General features: G+C 44.7%; 1 protein-coding gene across 8 annotated transcripts in view; it reads right to left on the bottom strand.

Annotated features, from left to right (window-relative positions):
* PTPRF (protein tyrosine phosphatase receptor type F) overlaps window positions 1-13,153 on the bottom strand; it is a 375,361-nt gene extending 362,208 nt beyond the window's left edge. For 5 of the 8 annotated variants that reach the window (XM_040073025.2, XM_058421778.1, XM_058421776.1 and 2 more), the window contains exon 1: window positions 12,841-12,944. The gene's annotated coding sequence lies outside the window, so the exon portion shown is untranslated. Of the gene's footprint in view, window positions 1-12,840; window positions 12,994-13,100 lie in introns of those variants that run through there. The other 3 variants (XM_058421775.1, XM_040073022.1, XM_040073029.2) reach the window with 3 other exon arrangements.
* Between the last annotated feature and the right edge of the window lie 6,572 nt (window positions 13,154-19,725).

The following is a 19,725-nucleotide window of genomic DNA, read 5'->3' on the forward strand; positions in this document are numbered from 1 at the left end:
GCTGTCACAGTTCACCCATGCACATCCAAGGTCACAGCCAGAGCTCAGAAAACTGCGCCCACAACTGTGGTGGGCCTGGATCAGTCTCCTGGAGTTACCTTCACAGTGACACCTGCTTTACCTTAGGCCTCCTGTGAAGTCATTCATTTCCACTTATCCATAGCTGGTTAGAACAAGCCAACCCTTCTGAGCAGCGTCAGAAGGCAGTGACAACCTGACAGACACCTGGTGTCATCTCCTCTGACCAAGGCAAGAGCACAAACCCCTATCACACCATCAGCAGAGAAAGCCACTCTGCAAACACATTTGTTCCTCATGCCAACGCACTCAAAAACAGTACTGCAAAACTGAGCTGTGTAAGTTATTTCACACCACACTAAATAATTCTGCTTTCCCTTCCGATAGCTCAGACAACTGCATTGCCCCAGGCGGGCGCTGGCTCCCTCTAATAGCAGCACCAACACCCTCCACACAGCTGACACCAAACCGTGAACACTTTGGTCCATCAAGAGCACATTTTACCCATTCTGAGATGCTTCAGCAATCACGCAAAAACAATTTAATTAACAAGATTATAAACCAACTCATAAAGCAATTAGGTGAAAAGACAGGGCGCAAACTTTGCCAGACTTACATCTTTTAAGCACACCTAGAAACTACATTTGTGTCACAGCAAACTACCATAAAAACTAATGCACTGGCTCTATTAATCAAAGCATTTTTCACTTTGAGACCAAAAATACAGGAGAATACTTGTTCAGAGCTCATTTCAGAGCCATTTTCCATTTAAAATATTTATAACTCAGTAATTTCAGGTGAGAAAAGCATACTGAAAAGAGCAGTACATTACACTACATTTCTCATTAATTTCCCCGTGAAACATTTGAGTCTCCAAAAATCTGACTTTTAAGTTAATTATGCACAATTTGGACATTCCAAAGTCAGGAATTCAGAGCTGAATCTCATCTAGTCACTCACAAAACTTTTATAATGAAAACACCGTATAATCATACTCTTTTCTCGATAGAGCAGACAAAAAGGCACTATTGTAATTTTTAAAACTACATTTGAATCCCAGTGGGGTTTGTTTGGGTTTTTTCGTACTAGGTTTTTCTCCCGCAGACATATTTCTATCAGAACACCTTCAGCAATGCATCCAGAAATGCACTGAGTTAAAATGCAGCTGTTTCCTAGTTACTTTCCTCATATTTTAAGTACAGGGGAATTTTACCTAGCACTAATACAATGAATTACCGCAGATCTTTAGAAAAAGGGGAAGACTGAGTGCTTCAGCATAAACATCTGCTCCCATCCCCTTGAATCTAAATGGAAACACCATGATTAAAAGCATCACTGATTTTAAATAAATTTTACTTTCTTACATTAGACACTGTATCAAATCCATAGCAGTTAAAAAGTCAAACAATTTTCCAGCTGGCTGCTACATACATTGAAAAACAAGACCAGTTCAAGATAATAACATGTCCTTTGTATTAAAATACCGGTCAAGCTGCTGACAAGGAGACAAATTAGTTTTTAAACCATTAGGATACACTCACATAAAATTAAAAACAGTTCCATGGAAGGAAATTTGGATAACCATGATACGCCTCTTCTAGCACAATACTTCCCTTTGATTTTTTAAGAAGTTATTAAAATTGGGACTATCTCAGCTTGCCGGAAATTCATTTATCCACTATTACAATATACAGTTAATGCAGGAGATTAGATTAGGTTTTAACAAGTCTTTTACACTTCTCAGGGCAGCATTGCTATTTCTGCCTAGGTTGGTAACTTTATCTACCAGCTAAACTTTATGGTGTTGACAATGTGCAATTAACAACTTTTTTTTCCTTGCCCCTGGTTCCCATCCCACTGCAGATGATGCTGTTACAGCGACACACATCCCAGCTCCTCCTGGCAGCCTGGTCCAGCAACAGCTCCAAAAGCACCTGCCGTGCCCCTGCACATGGCTCCCTTTCAAGCTCTCACAAGACTTGGCAACAGCAGCAAAACAGAGCAGCCTCGAAATGGAGGAGGCCGTCACCTAATGAAACATGACTAACAGGACTGCTGACTGTCCAAATATTTAACTGCTCTCCAATGCTGCAGGTCAGATGGGTTAATCAAATAAACTTGCATATCCGGAGGGATTGCCCATTATTTGTGTTTTCTTAAAGTCCTCACCTGACTCTAAATTCTGAAAAACTACTAAGCTGTGAGCAACTGTGAATATCTGCATGTAAAATCTAACAAAGAGACACCAAAGCTCTCCATCATGAGCTGAAAACATGCAAAAGTTCTTTTTTTTTCTTTTTTTTTTTTTAAAAAAAAGGCAGTTTTGCTGAATAATATGACAACACTCTTCAGCACGCAAAAGCAGCACAGGCTGATGGGAACTGATAACACCTACACTAGGTACCTGGAAATATAACCCATGTCACAGCACACAACTGCACTGCAAGTGGGACTCTAACACACATCTCTCCCAGACTTAACCATTAAAAATCATCAGAACAAAGAAATGCCAGTATGGATGGACAAAGTAGATGCAAAGTGTTTTCAGTGTATGACAATGGAAATGAAAGTAAATCTAGGATTAAAATATAGCTTAGTTTCACTGATTTCTAATAGCATTTATCTCCATTCAACAAGAATTTATGCACCATTTCAACCTGATAAGAATTTAATTTTAGGTAATAAAGCTTTACAAATTGAATTCAAAGGGAAAAAAAACCCCAGCATGTCCCAATTATTTCCAGAGCTCCACAACTACAGACTTCAACTAAAGGAACTGGGAAAATTGTCACTATAAAAGCAGAGCTAACATGTGACCTCTGGATTCAGTGGCACTAGCAAGCAGCTATAATAAAAATCAATATTAATTCCACACACTTCTGTTTTGAAAATAAAGCAATGAAATTCCCTCACACCCACCTGCCAAAGAGATACAACTCAGACCAACTTCGTCAAAGAGGATTTTTAAAGTCTTTCTACGGGCATGTAATGGATTCCAAGACTGAACGTGCACTGAATGTTCAGTGAACCAAATAATCTTTAATAGATTCCTCAGGGGAGATTTTTTTTATTATTTTTTTTAAATCACTCTAAGACCTTGGAATGACAGCCTGATTCAGAGGAAAAGAAAGGCTGTTCATGGGGTGGGGTACTGCGTTTCTTCTGAGTTTTTCCCGAAAGGATTACAGTCATGTCTGCTATGTGTACCTACTATGTACTTTAGAAATGTCTTCATTTCTACAAACTTTTGATTTTTTAAATTGCTTTTGAAAGCATATACTGAGGAATTTTAAAGTTCCTCCCTGAAGAAATATTACAAGTACAGAAAGTATATAAAGTTGATCTAACAGAAAGGTGGGAGGAACTGAACGCTGGAATGAGGCAGCTCACCTCCTTCAGCCACAGCTGCAAAGAGCTAAGTGATAAATAGCATTAACAAAACCATCAGGCCCATATATAAAAAACCCAAATGTAGCACAAATTAGATCAGTTTTCACATTTCATATTAATGACCCTCCCTTCCTCAGGCCCCTCAAACTAATGCCCACCCTAACAGCAAGGCCCCTGTAACATGATGGCAGATTCAGCACAAGAAGCAACTATGCCTTGAAAGAGGGAATTTTCCCAGCTGTATGATTAAGGAATACAAGACAAGGAGCCTCAAGCACTGCCGTTGTTAGTGTGATTTCAGCAGGATTAGGCAGAGCACGATGGAGGAAAAGCCTCAGACAATGAGTCCTTTCATACACCAGAAACAAAAACTACCGTTAATCACACCCGCGATTCAGTTTCTTCCACTAATTCCTAATCAGACATCAACAAATAAAGCAAAACACTTATTCTTGTTTGAATTCTATGAAATAAAAACAAATGAAAGGAAGTGATCAGCCCGTGCTGTAAAAATGTCGTTGCCTCTCCACCTCCTGATGGACAGGGAGCTGAGACAGGCATGAATGGTTGGGAAAGGAACTTTTCCTTGAAGCCAGTCCATAGAGAAGCCCAGAGTAGAGGAGTGCTGCACTAACAAGCAGGAGAAACTTCAAAAACCAAGAGACAAACTCAGTCAAAACCCTCCTCTGTATAAAAAAAAAAAAACAAAAAAAGACCCTGCACCACAGTCATTAGAAAAAAAACATCTGGTGCACCACTTTGATTTTCTACATTAGTCACTGGACAGAAAAAGTATCTCTTTTTTCCAAAAGCAGTAAATAATTGCAAATCCACTTCTACACATAACCTATCATTTATCACCTCATCAGCAACTGCTTGAGCCTGACAGAATTAAACACTCAAATCAGGCATTTCTGTTAAAAGCAATAATTACATCGTTACTACAATATACAATAAAAATATAAACAGATCTGCCTGGCAATATTTTTACGCACTCTCGCTGAAATATCACTAGACTCTAAGCAGGCAACATTATGATAATAATTAAAGAAAAAAAAAATTATAAAAACACACCATACCCCCGCAAAAAAAATTCACTTTCACCGAATTATAGCTAATTCCAAAACACAACTTTACCTACAGAAAAAAAACCACATAAATTATTAGCATTATAGTGTTTATTTTAATTACACTGTGCAACAAAAATCCAAGAGCCTGATAACTCCCTTCAGATACTAAGAAAGCCAATATTCCAGAACCTATATTCCACTTATAACCGACAGTTATGTCAGGCCATTCTATCACTCAAATGCCAAAGCCAGAATGTCTGCATTTCTTGTTGCATCTAAAACCAACACACAAGTATCAGCTCAAAGAAAACCATGGGGGAAAACAAAGGCAAAACAGGAGGTCAGGAGATCCCTCACCAGCTCATTGTAGACAACATTTAAGAGCATCAAAAATTCACTGGTCTTCAAAGCTCAACACTTCAAGTTTAATAGGGAAAAAAATATATCTCTTTAATTCAACCTCACATTTACAAACGTTTCTCAGCAACGTAACTGCTGTGCAATGTATTCTCTAACGCCATACAACTCACGGTGCCTGCCCTAAACACTCAATGATCTAAGCAAACAAACACAATTCATGATTTCTAGCGTGCTAAAGATGTTTTTCGTCACTGCAGTCAAGTTGCTGATCGCAGCAACTCTGCGCAAGTCATTTTAAAACAAATGTCTGCCCATCTACCTGGATGGTTCTGGCCAATGAAGAAGCCTTTGATCACGCTTCAGCAAAATACTGCTGTGTCTGTAAGGATGCCCAGCTTTCTGACAGCAGGATGGGGGATCACTAGAAGAGCATGACAGCCGGCTGCCACGCAACGCTTCAGAACTCTTCCTTTCTATAATTAATTATGCTCCTTATTTCTTCCACAAGCGTAAGAAAGAGACCGGCACAGAGGTAAGCTGTAGCAGCACACTTTATTATCACCTTGTTTACATAGAAGCTGCTTCAGTAAGAGCCATGGCAGGAGCCAAGCACAGTTACCAGCAGGATTAGCCTGCTCCCAGAGAGCTGCTGGGGTTTTATTGTGGAGGTGCACACGCTGCACCTTCGGTGGATTTCTCCTGGGCACAGGTGACAGGTGCCCCTGGCCACCACAGCCTCGGCCAAACAGCCGGCCAGCCGGGGAAATCAGCAGCGAAGAAGGCAAAGCAAAGCGAGATGTTCACTGCCAGGAGGAGGAAACACCTCCGTGCTAAGGACAGCACCAGCGTGGGGGCAATGAGAGCCCACCCTCGCTTAGTCTCATCCAAAATCCAGCTGCAAGTAACAGAGACACTTTGCACCCACTCAAAACCAGCTGCTGAAATCACTGCTGTGCTGCAGACTTCTGCAAGCTCTGCCCGTGTTAGCCCAGCTGAGCAAAGCAGGATCCAGCACTTACTGATCTGTGTTAAAACGAGCCCTCTGCAATGGGACAGACCCCAGGCAATCAGGCTAATTGACAGCCTGTTCTAAAATGCCTTTTTTTGTTGTTCCCTGAGCTAAAAGGCCTCAAATGAGTACATTATCCTAACCAAAAGTATAAAGTTTAGTTTTACAGGATTCAGACATAGTAGAATCCAGAAAAAAGCACAAACCAACAAGAGGCGTTAGCCAGACTCCCATTGCACAAGTATACTAAAGGAGAAAAACTTTCCTGCAAAAGTTTAAAATCCTACCTCTGTGTCAAGAGGCAGAATTGAAGCAGTAAACACCATAAAATCTGCTGAAATACTAGTGTCCCCAAGTGTAATTCTTCATATCTGCATTTTTTAATGGGAAGCTGCTCACGAACAAGGCTATAGCAAGGAGACATTCAATATCTAAAATTCATGTTCAAAAATACATGCTTCATCCTGAGGTTAAGTACAAGTTTACGAGTACTTTTTTTTACCACATAACATAGGCGTTAGCATACACATGTATGTGTATGCATACACAGACTGTAAAGGAATTTTGGTGGTGCCAAAGTAGTCTCAGCAAAACCACTGAGAATATATATTACAAAATTATTTCCACACCTTCTAGTTCATAGGTTTAAGAGGCCAATTTTCTTTGTTTATGATAATTATGTTTCATATTTCACTAAACTTGGACATGATAAATGTATTATTGGATTTTGTGTGCATCTTCTAGTCAATTTGTGTAATTTTGCAAATTTTGTAGTACAGGTAGTTAAAATACAATGGACAGTACATTCATAAATTACAGATTTTTTCCTTAAGGTAAGAGAATTATTATTGATTCTGCAACAACTAAACCTTTGATCAAATTTGCTGAAACAAATGTTACTTAATAAGATATAAACAAACATAACTCCTTTGCATTTGAAGAAAACAGTAGTTTGTGAAAAGGAAACAACTCCATCTACAAACAAGGTCACTTTTTTCTCCTTTGCCCCATCTCACATCTTTGGGGTATGTAATACCTCAACACATTCTTAACTCACTGTGTTCAAAAGGCTTCTTTGCCACTTCTGTGGTTGTTCTTCAAGACAAAAGATCAGATGCACAGTATTTGCCAGATAAAGTATATATTTTTTTAAATATGCAGTCTAAAATCTAAACACTAGACTAGCCTTTTTCATACTTCTCATATCTAATTTATCTTCCTAATTAACCATCCTATTAAAATACACTTAGAGAGAAGAAAATCTAACACATCGGTTTAACAATTACCAAAACTACTCCAGAAAAACAGCTGCAGATCATCCTCCAAAACACTGGAAGGTCTAATTTTGTGAGGAAATCAAACAAAAGAATCAAGCACCATCCCATGAATAACTTCCTGCTCCTACAGAGAGAAAAGATATTACAAAGCTCAAGTGCCTGGCTGCCTTCAGCAGCAAGGATGACACATGAGAGAAGAATCCGTACACAGGAGGAACAGAAAATGAACCCTGCTCTGTGGACCTCATAAAATAGAACAGATGTTATTCCTTGTATACACACATGCAATGCAGTGTTAAACACAGCACTTGCAGGAGGACCGAAAAAAAAAAAAAATATATATATATATATATAAAAAGAGAGGCCTATGAAGCCAGTAGATAATCCCTCACCATGGTCAAGCACACGCATGCTTTGTTTGGTTTCAAGTGATGACCAGATTTCCAGCATTGCTTTTGAGAGAACAATGCCACATGCCTGGCCTTCATGTTTTTTCTCCATTCAATTTCATGTGACAACTCTAAACTATAAACTTCTTGTGCCAACCTAAATAATTCCTCTTCTCAGTAATGCTGGAAGAAAGTACTTACCCACTTGCCAGCTGCAGATGAAATTTTGTGCCAAGAAATAAATGTCTTTTGGACAGGTTGCAAACTGGAAGCTTCTATGCCTGCTAAGGACAAGAATAAGAATGGGACCATCCTATTCCTTCCCAGATTAATGGTATTGCTCTATTTCAGCTACACAGCGGATTGCACTTGATTAAAGCATCCAAACAGAGCATCCTCTGAGTACAGTGCTCAGATATTAGGAGATACTTTTGTCAATTTTGATCTCAGCCAGGCTTTTTATAAACATTGCTTCCATCCTCTGCTCCAAAAACCCTACCTTATCTCTGTATTTCCGATCTTTAGAATAATTCTCAGATAATAGAGCCCTTGAAGGAGCAAGACCTGTTACACCCTTTTTTTCTGCTAAGGCACAGGTGTATTAACATTGTGTGCACACTGACATTAAACAGCAAGTGCTCCAGCCTCCCCTACTTGGCCTCCTTTCACAGTCCCAGGAGACTTCGACCCTCCTACAGCCAGCAAACACTTGCAGGCACTGGTCACTAAGCTCTCATGATCAACCTAAGGCAAAGACCATGGCGTCTTTCCCACTGCCCAGAAAGATGATGATTAACAGAGACCAGAAGGGAAAGCAGAAGGCTTTGTGGCAAAATGGCTAAATTAGAAAGTAAAAGAAGAGAGTGTGAATAGTTTAAGTCCTCTGTCTAGGGCCAAGTCAATACTGGGTTTCTCTTCCTCCTAGTGTTGAGTAGTTACTGGGTTCCCCACACGTTTCATCAGGTGCTTCAGCATCCACAGGTGATACACACATATACCCCTGTGACACACAGTGTAGCAGCACACAACCCTGATACCTACACTTCACTCATCCTTCTCCCAGCTCACACAGGCTTCCCAAGTACAGGATATTACTGCCTGTTAACATATTCTGGTTTTTTAGGGGGGCTCTCCAAAGCTCTCTGAAGCTTCTCATAGTGTCAAAGGCATGCACAAAACCTGTGTTGTTGCAGTGGAAAGTGGCCTTTTCCTCTTTAACCTACAATCTTGGGCCCCTTCCCCATGCTGACCATTATAACATTTTCATTTTGGCAGTGACCTCAATTTTATGTTCACAAAAATGCTGCCAAAATGCCAGTTAAAAAATTCAACTAATATGAATATGTAAAGATGAACATGTATACTGCTAAAAAGCCAAGTACTCTCTCCCATAGAAAATAAAAATAAAACCAACGTTAGTAAATGCACATAAACAAATGATGATGAAGTACGTTAAAAGAAATATGTCTCAAAATAAGCATCAATAACATGAACTTCATTTTAATGTAAGAGTACAGAGTTACATCTATCACCTTCACAAACAGAGCCAAGCAGTGCTTGTTCCCCTTGCTCATTAAAGCTCCACAACTGGTACCTCCTGTATGCCCACATGCACCATTTCATTAAGCTCACTTGACATTAGATGAAGAAAGAGTACAAGAAAATTGCATATTCCCTGCCTAAAGTAAACTTGTCATTTAAACCTTGTGTATAGATAGAATTTGATATAGCACTGGTGAGTGAGTCATTCGTCAGTTTTAGAGTTTGTACGACAGTATTCTTACATATGTTTTGCAATACTTTCCAGTTCGCTACCACCCCATGTAATTACAAGTTTCTACTGGAAAGGAAGTGCATATTTTGGGTTTGAACACTGCATTAAGATCTGTAGAAACCACACTTACTTTTATGGTCAGATTTTGAGCAGAAGTAAATCTACAGAAGGAACCCTGACATACTGTATGCAAGATGAAAGTCAAAGCACTGCTTTTAAAGGCGGGCAAGCAATGATGGAGAGCATCACAAATATTTCTCAATGAATTACTCCAAACATAAACACAAGCAAGTCTCTTGTCAATTTCCTTCAAAAGCTGCTCCTTAGCTATGTAAGTTAAAACTGCATTCATTCAGAACACTATATAAGACAGCCAGTAGCTACTTACAAGCACTTTTCTTGAAAATAATAGATGATTTCACATCCTTCTGTACTGGGGCAAGATATCACATTAATAATTTTCCCTACTGTCTTACCTTCACTTTTTAAGTTGCAAAACAGACATGAGTAATTTAACTCAACTGTGGTTTCTAAGAAGCACTAAAAAACCACTGAAACAGAAAGATTTGTCCTGACTAATACTACTAACAAGATCAGCTCAGACTCAAACTATCATGTGGTGGCACCCAGCTCACTCCAGCCCTTCACAGGGGAAGTTTGCAATTCTTCAACTGCACGAGTCTCAGTCCCAGTTTTTAATTTGCACACAGACACAGGTTTACTGTTCAGGTAAACTTCTTCAGCCTCTCAAAGCTGGTTGTTATTATTAGTATTCCCTTCCACTATCTAAACTCGCATCAAATGGATCTACTGAATTGCACATCTCCTTCTATCTGATAAAAAGCTGGAGAGACAAAGCACCCCTTGCCCAATTAGAGCCACCTGGTTAAGATTCAGGAACGGGCAGCAACAACTCCGGGTTTTTTTCTTCCCAAGTGCATATACTATGACCTACAAGAAACATTTTCTTCTAAAAAGTAATGCTTAAATGGAGATCTATGGCTGAACATTATCACAAGGATTGCACTTACTTGACAGTCTGCTATTAGCCAACTCCATTATCGCTATTTGCAGTTTTTAAATGTACAGATTCAGAAGTAACTGTATAAAGCCTCCATTACAAGTAGATTTATGGAAAGCCACAGCAATAATCATCTTCATTAGGCATATCTTCCCACAGCCCTGCATTATGTGGACACAAAGAGGAAAACATTTCTTCTCCGTTACCCACAAGCTTAGATCTTTCTCTTTATAATCACAAGCTTTGACTGTCTTCTCTGCTTTTGCCAATGACAATTATCTCACAGTCTCAAAAGCAGGACTTAGTTCAAAAAAATAAAATTAAAAATACCTGCATACCTCTCAACCCACAACCAATACACAACATAGGACGTCTTCTACTTTGATTTTCCAGAAATGCCCACTTTCACGGGCAACATGAATGAGAATAAAATGTTGTCTGTGGCTTCTACTATTTTGCTAATGGCCCCAACCAGGTATGCAGCCAAGACACGTATGGACATGCACATGAAAAATAAAAGGTTAATGGCAATATTTGTAACTAAACTGAATACAAAAATCTCTTGATCTGAAGTTATGCGTTAACTTTTTGGCCATAAACTGTTTTAACCCCTTCACATATGTGGTCACGCTGCATCCTATTTCAAAAGCTAGATGTAGGCTAAGACGTTTGCACATTAAGACGGTTGGTTAAAGGCAGAAACCGAGAACTTAAATAATTCAACACTGTCACCCACCACACATTCATATCACAAACTGGCTGCTTTGCCACACAGATTTTACTCTTTGCTTTCGAAGTTCAGATTGCTGATCATGCGCTTCGCAGTACAGATATCTATTACTCCTACGTCCTCAGTCTCACAGCAAACCACCACAGAAGAAATAATAAAATCGGGATTAAAGTACACTTGTTCCTTCCATAAAAACAACCTCATGAGCCACGCATTTCCTGCATTATCATAATGAATGCAATGGACTTCATTTAAAAATCTGTTTTCAAAGTCTAACTGGCAGTCTTGGAACAATCACCCAGCAACCAGAAACGGAGATAAGTTATTTGCAGCGCAGGACCTTAGTAATCTTAAATTAAATTTGTCATTTCCCTAGCATTTACCTTGAAAAATGAACAAAGGTGGTTACAGAAGCAGCGTAAGAAAACTCTATTTGCTCACCGTCCCTGCACAAGTTAGCTGCCTTCAGAGATCTCTAAACCAACAAATATTCAACTGAAGCTTTGATTATCCAGTTATCGTCAGCCCAAATCACTTTTTACAGCTCAGTTCTAAACTTGACAACGGAATATTGTATTTGATGCTGACAATACGGCTTTATTTGGTTACATATGAAATAAACACGAAACTCCAAAACGCTTCAGGACAGCTGCCCCAGTCAGTCTCCTGGAAACACACCACATCTTTCCCACACAAGAGGTTCGCGGGAACAGACCTTTAACAGCGCGGAATTACTTTCTTTCATTGCATTTAATTTACGCCAGCTATTCGAACTGCTTGAAGTTGGGTCTTAACAGTTTGTGGGCGCAGAAACCACCGCGAAGGCAAACGCACCCGCCCACTGCCTTCGCCTCCCGCTCGCCCCGGGCTGCCTGCGCCCACCCCGCGCCGCTCCCCGCGGCCCGCCCGCCCCCCCGGCTGTCCCGCGGGGGAACACTGCCCGCCCCACCGGCACCCCCGACCAGGCAGGCGGCACAACAGGTTGCGGAGGCGGCCGCGGGGCAGGAGCTGGCCCCGCGAGGGCCGCAGCCGCGCTCCCCAGGGAGGGAGAACCGGGGGTGACCGGGACGAACACCCCCACCCCCGTCTGGGGAGCTGGCATCCCGGGAGCAGCGGCGGAGCTCTCGCCCGCTCCCGCCGGGGGCCCTTTGTTCTCGCCACCCAAGACGCCGCCGCCCGGCAGCCCCGCGCTCTCCCAGGCGGCGGCTCGCCCCACCGGGGGGGAAAGGCGCGGTCTGTCGCCCCCCGCTGCAGCGCCCTCCCTCGCTCCCTCCTCCCGCCGCAGAAACGGCCGGCGCCCGCCGCGGGAAACGCTTCGGGCCACTGCCGATGGCCCCGCGCCTCGCACGCGGCAGAGGCACCCCGCCCGGGACGCCCCGCGGGGCGCGACCCCTCTCCCCCGAGCCCACCGCCGGGGCTGCCCCGAGCGCCGCAGCCCGCGCGGGAAGGTCACGCCGCTGCGGGGCGGCAATCCCCGCGCCCCCGGCACCGCGGCGCCGGCAGGTGCCTGGCAGCGCCCCGCCGACCCGGGGAGGCTCCGCGGGGCGCAGCCGGTGACCGCCGAAAAACCGCGTGGCGGCCCCAGCGGACGGCAGGGGGGCTCCGGTACCGCACGGCGGCCCCCACGGGGCACCCTGGGCGGCGGCGGGGCCGAAGCGGGCGGCGGGGCCATCGCTCGGGGGCCGCGATCCGCGGGGCTCAACAGGCGGCGGAGTTTGGCGGCTCCCAGCGAGACGATCCCGCCGCGTCGGGAGCCGGACACGGGGCTGAGGAGGGAGAGGCGACGCAGCCGAACCACTTACCGGGGCTCCGGGGCTCCGCCGTCCGCATGCTGCCTCCGGGCGCCGCGCGAGAACCCGCTCCGCTCCCCGCCGGCAGCTCCGCTCCGCTCCGCTCGCTCCTTCAGCCGCCGCCGCCGCCGCCGCGCGGGACCGCGCTCCGCGCGCGGCCGCCGCCAGCACCGCCCACGCCGGGGCCGCGCGCCGCTCCCGCCCCCGCCGCCAGCCCAGCCCAGCCCAGCCCAGCCCGCCCCGCCGCCGCCACCTGCCGCCCGCGGGCTCACCTGGGCTGCGCTGCGCCGGGCCCCCGCTGCCGCGCCGGGCCCCGCGGCGGGCGCGAGGCGCTGCTGCCGGCCGAGTCTTGCTCCGCTCTACCGCGGCCTGCGCTGCGCTGCCGCCCGCCTTGCCAGCCGAGTCGGCCCGCAGCCGGCGGGCAGGGCCCGCCCCGGCCAGGTGTGGGCGGGGGAGGGCGGAGGGCGGCCCGGTGGGGCGGGCGAGGGCGCGGCCGCGGCCCGGGGCGGGCGCTCGGGAGGCGCCGCCGGAAGGAGCCGGACTGGCAGCTCGGGGGCCCCCGCCGCTCTCCTGGGCCGGCTGCCGGGAGAAGGGGCTACAGCCCCACCGTGCCTTGGAGCGGGGCCCTTTGCCCACGCCCGGTCCCTCCGCTCGGAACCTCAGGTCGCATAGCGGGTCAGACCCGAGGTGGCGGGGGTGGCCCCAGTAGGTGCGAGGAGCGGCGGACGTATTGCAGAACGGAGTCCTCGCTCCCCGCGGCTCTCCTCGGCGGCAGTGGGTGAGCGCCGCGCTGGGACCTGTTGCGGGCTGTGATGGTTTGGCCGTGGCGCGGCTGTTCGCGGTGTTTCAGCCCGTGCGCTCGCCCAGCGCGCTGCTGCTCCTTTACTCCGTCCAGCCCTTCCTGATCGCCCGTCCAGAGCCCTGAACTGAGAAATGGATTAACTGAGACGTACTTTCTGCGGGCTTTTGAGACGATGGAAGGGTTAAGTCAAGCAGGCCCTTGCACCGGGCGTGTTGGTGCTCTTTGGCTCCTTGCCCAACCCTTCCTAAGAGCCGGGGTTGCGTCAGCGCGGGCAACACCGCGATGTCAGGCAGTTTCGGCCTGCTGCCGTTTTCTGCGTACTGTGCTGGGGTCACTGAGGCATTTCCCACGGCATGTTGATTTTTTGTCTCCTCTACAGTCTCCAGGATTTTTCCTCGTGTGTGGTAATTGTGTTCCTTTGTGGATCTTTGGCCGTTATCATCTCATCTCTTCCAGCCAGGGTGCTGGTAGGAGCCAAATAGTTTGTATAGGTTCTTCCTCTGTCCTGGCATTGTTGCCTCTAGCACTCTTAGGAGCACTGGACTCCACACTATGAATATGATGCCTGGCCCCTCATTCGTCGCTTGCCTTGGCCCTAAACTGAGTACCTGAAGCCAGTTTTGCACCCCTGCCACACCGCAGGAAGCTCTGGCACCTAAAGCCTTTGGTTCTGGCGATATTTTCCTTCCTGCATGGTGTCCAAATATTGCTGCAAAACAGCCCTTCTGTGCATTACACAGTGAGGCCACGGAGCTTAGAGTAAGTGGTGCTGGCTGAGTGCCACACAGCACTGCCAAAGTGCCCATGGGTTCCAGTCTCTGTGTTAAAATTTGGATCTGCTTCAGGATGCTCTGGAGCACGAGACCATGGGGAAGGCGGGAGATCTCTACTCCAGAGAAGGTATTCACAGAGCTGCCAGAGCTCCAGCTCACGTAGCAGCCATGTTGGCAAGTTTAAGTGGGGTCATGTCTGCTCAATCCCCATTCATTTTATGTATAAGCAACAGGTTATTGAAGTTTGCTTGAAAAATGGAAGATGTGTCGCTTGTTGTTCCTTTACTAATCTTGTTAAATGTTTAAGAGTTTTTTGAGTGGAGACACTGAAATGTTTGGGCAATCTACAGGGTGTGCATTTAAGATCTTTTTAGACACCTAAAGATGCAGATTTCTAAACACCTTCACCAATGTGGATTCATGTGACTGATGAAGAGCTGCCTCATAAACTTTTGATGCCCTGAAGCTTCTAGCCAAGATTTGCAGGTAAATGATTGTCCCATGGGCATGAGCCATTAATCATCTGAATCAGGAAACAAAGAGTTTTCTTATACAGCTACCACCCTAAACTCTTTGTTACTCCCCCATGCACTCTGTGCCTGCACAGTGTAAAAACCTGGAAAGCTATGAATAATGTAAACCCACTAGACGCTGGTGGTTTGCGCCCACTTGATCTGCGGTGGCGGATTTGTCACCCCTTTACCTCTCTGAGGGGTTCTCTCTCAGACTTCACAGTTATAGGGCACTGTTCCTCAAAGCAGAAGCATCTTCTTCAGGGGTTTGTACAGTACAGGACACAGTGGCATGTTGTCACCAGAGCTGTATTCTGTAAGGAGCTGGTACAAGAGTCCTAAAGCCCTGATAATGATCCACCAGTTCACACACAGCACCCAAGTGTATCATCTCAGTAGCTTTCATGGCTCCCGCCTGCTCAACTGTTTCAGTGATAAGCTTTTTGGAAAGCCAAGTCACAGTGTGTATTTGCAGTATTCAGTTTGGAGGTCGCTGCTCCTGGTAGCTCTTCCTTCCCTTTGATCCAGCTCTTCAGAGTAAATGCACACACCCATACCCTTGTCCTGTTGTGCCACTTGATAGCCAGTTAGTGTGTAGATAAAATGGATTTTGCCCTTAACAAAATAAAATCAAAAGACCAGGGTGCTGATCTTCTTGAGACTTGTCAGAACAACTTCCCTTCTTGTTTCAGATGTTGCGAAGCTTGCTAAATATCCTGGATTGAATCTGTAAGCTGCAGAGCTTGTCAGAAGCTTGTCCTCTCTCCAACTTTTGGGGTTTTTTTTGAGGGAGTATTCTTGCTGCTGACTGTTTCTCACCTGATTTTACAGTAATTGTCAATTGTATTGTCAGGTCTACTGGTCTGATTCACAAGTGCCTGGTGCAATGCTCCACTTGGTGCTCATGTAAGATAATACATCTCCATCTGTAGATCTGCTTGACAGCACAGCTTGAGGACCATATGGCCATGACTCTGACTGCCCACCATTTTTTCAATATTACCCCCAAGACTCTTTCATTTCCTTTGTAAGACAGGATTATTAGAATACTGTTTTGCTCCAAATAATAATAATAAAAAAATCTGTCTTGCCCGTTTCTGCTATTCTCCCGTTGGAGGAACTGAAGCCTTAGAGAGACAGCCCTGATATTTCCTCATCCATAGCACTAAATTGGGTTGAAAAATCTTAAGGAGGCAGTTAACAACTTCCCCTTAATTTTGCCTAACTATGCTTTGTATTTTTGAATAAATTAAAGTCTTCGTTGTAATAATAGCACAGTCACAATGCTGAAGTATTTGCTTCTGTTTCCTAACCAAGGCCCATAAATTCCTCATGTATCTTTCTAGAAAGTACGTTCAAGTGTCTTTCCCTTTCTGCATTGGTTGTCTCAGCTGGCTGACCAGTTCTGGTCAGGATATGCACTCTCTCTTACTGTAGCTTTGCATAGACCTTAGCATGGTGGAGTTTCCCACTTGACGATGCCCTTAGAGGTCCTACAAAGCACATAAACATGAGTAACAATCCTCATAGTTAATTTGCTTCCTGCTCCTCACACCAAAGCAGAAACCCAAGTTCATTGGGGAAAAAAAGCAAACAAACCAAAATCAAGCACCACTAGAAAATCTAGGTCGTGGTGTGTAGACATATTTTTGGCATTATTGAAAGGGGAAAGTTTTCTACTCCTGACTGAATAAAATGTGCTAGAAGAAGACCCTGGGGATGGTGGTCACCAATACAGAAATTGAAATGACCTCCTGCTAAGGGCTGAATTCCAGAGTCCTAATGGCAGTTGGCTTATGAAAGACTCTTCTAAAATGTAACCACTTACTCAGAAAAGCAGTGCTTCAAATGAGTATTTGCAGCATGGTCTACATGTGTTCATGCACCAGGAATATCAGCTTGGTGTTCTTTTCTAGCCCTAAATAAATGGCAAGGGAAAGACTAAAATACATCATGTGCATGTAAGTTAAAGCAAACAATACACAAAATACAGTGACTTTGCTGCTGGAATGGTCTCTGCTCCCCTTTGTGTTTACTGCCAAAGTTTGCTTCTCCACCATTTTTTTTCCATTCTTGTCAGTTCCCTGAGAAGCTGTGTTTTTCTGGCTTTCATTGTGAAGACATTTGTGCTCATCCATTCCAAGAGTTGATCTGGTGGTCTTCAACTCCAATCCTTCATGGTTTGGCAGACCACAGGCTTCCAGGCTACAAAATACAGGCTGCCAAAGAGATGGAGAGGAGCACTGATCACACTGGTATTTGAGCACTTCCTAAGCTAATGTATTTATCTTCACAGGATTTCTGTGAGATAGGAAATTACTACTGTCCCCCTTTTAGAGGTGAAAAACAGATGCCAGAAGAAGCTAATTGACTTAGCTAATGTTGCACAGGAGCTAGTGACACCGCAGAGAAATGAGATCAGCTGCCAGCCCTGTTGCCATGTGCCAGAGGACAGGTTGACTCAGTTTAGAAAGCCCTGTTGGTGCCCACAGACTTTTACAGCCCCATGCAAAGGCAAAGCACAAGCTTTCAGAGCATAGCAGCCCACAGCAGAAAACTGAAAGCACAAGCTTACAGATCAAGGCAACCTAGGAAGGAAGAGACAGATTTTTACTGAGATCCAAGTCAGGTGGCTGCAGAAATACGAGCCTGGCCTGGGTTTGCAGAGTGACTGGGCTTTTAGGCTTGGTTTTTGTTTTTCCCTAACTGCTGTTCAGCAGTGATTCCTGATATTGGATCAAAGCTCTGTGTCTGATTTCAGCCTTGCCAGATAAGCTGTCTGGGGGCTGAGAACGCCCTTCCTCACTTTCACACCAGTGAAAGCAGGAGCTTCTGGAAATGTAATTTCAACCCAATCCTTTTTTTTTTTTTTTTCTCCTATTAATTTTTAGTCCTGCCTACATTTGTATTCTGTTTTCAGACCACGTTGAAAGCATTTTAAGACAAGCCATGAAGCAGTTAAGAAAATACTGCAGACTATGTTCAGAGACCTTAAAAAAACAATTCTCCTTTGAAAGTTTGTGTTGGGTTCTAAGTATGAGACAAATAATGGTACTAATATAGCTCATGTGTACAGGAGTGGGTTTTGATTAAAGAATTGAAACAGGGAGTGGCATTGTCTTATCCTCGCAGCACACTTTTAGACCTTATTAACAAGGTTAAATTTTTGTGCTGACTAAACTTTTCCACACTCTCTCTCCGCCATAAAAATCCACCTCAAATTTTCATCTCAGCCAAGTTGCAGGTGGAGTCATGCCGAATGTTTCACATTAAAGCAAGTATCCCAAAATACTGTTCCCCAGTGCCAGAAATTATTCTGCCTGAATGGCTTCTGCTTCCTCAGAGAACTCCACCTCTTATCAATTTCTAGTATTTTTTAGGAGTGCACAGCTGGTGCTTTCTTTTTGACCATATCATCAACTTCAGGTCTGACTGCAGGGTGGATTCTGCCCTTGTTTCTGCATTCAGCAGCATCCGCTGACAGCAGCCACCTAAGATGTAAAGGTAAGTCAGCAAGCAGATACAGCAAAAGTAACTAGGAGAAGGATCACCCTGACCACAACTCTGCTGCAACAAATGACAGGCAAACAGGACAAATATATTGGATTGACATTTATATTCCAAAAGGAGCTGACAATTGCTGTCTACCGAATTTTCTTTTTAACCTGAAAGAACAGACCTAAAATTTTCCTGGTGCACTAAATGAGGAATCCCATATTCTTACCTCAGTGTTTGAGAACTGTAGTCCTGAAAAAGTGATAAGAATAAAGTATTGCCCCCACATCAGATATTCTCAGCTTTTCGTATATGAATGGCAAGAGGATGTCAGGAGCCCTTTGACACAGGATGGTTACCACAGCTCTGCTCCACAGCTGAGGTCTGTGAAGAAAGCAAGGAGAAGCATTTGGGTGCTCTATTCTCCTACAGTAAAGGCACATAAGGAGGGGTTTGAGTCCTGCCCAGCTGTGTATGTGCAAGCTGGGATCTCCTAGCTGAAATATTACAGGCGCCAGATCTGCCTTGGAGTGCGACAGGCAGCCGTGAACTCGGCAGAGTAGAATTTCACAGCTGACTTGTACTTATTCCTCTTACAGCCAGCAGTGAGTTCTCAGTGCCGAGCTTCACATGCAAGCTCTGGGCAGTGACCGGGCTGCAGCGGCCGGTCGGTGTGAGCAGCATGAGAACGTCACGGTGCCAGGGAAGGTGACAGTGCTGCCAGGTGTGACTGTGGTGTGACAAACGCCGGCAGTGGCAGGTACAAGAATCAGTCCTCCGCTGGTCTGCAGGACTAATCCTCACAGTGCTCACAGGGCAGGATTCACACCCGGGAAGAGGCCAGAATGAGGGCTATGTGATGCTTAATCTCATAAGCTTGAGCAGAACTTAAATGCTTCCCAGAATTTTGCTACCCTACTGCAGAACAGTCACAGTCGTGTATTATAGAAGTAAACTGAAATGGTCCCCTAATGATTTTTTTTCTTCAATTATTTCCATCTACTACTCCAAAGGAAAAGGAAAAAAAAAAAAAAAAAAAAAAAAAAAAAAAAAAAAAAAAAAAAAAAAAAAAAAGGCAACAAACCAGCAGGGACCAGCTGTCTTGACAGGTCATTTAACATTGTTTTTGTAAAAATAGATTTGTATTTTATAGCTTAATATTTTAGAGGCTGGTGACTGGTTAAACTTCTTTCAGCACCAGCACCTCCAGCTTTGGGCTTCAGCCTTCAAATAAGTCACCGGTTGGCATGATTTACTGTGTATACTATGGGACAAGTGCAAGATTTTGACAAGAAAAGATATTTGGGTGTTATTT

The sequence above is a fragment of the Hirundo rustica genome, chromosome 9 (assembly GCF_015227805.2).
Source record: "Hirundo rustica isolate bHirRus1 chromosome 9, bHirRus1.pri.v3, whole genome shotgun sequence".
In the NCBI taxonomy this organism is placed as follows: domain Eukaryota; kingdom Metazoa; phylum Chordata; class Aves; order Passeriformes; family Hirundinidae; genus Hirundo; species Hirundo rustica.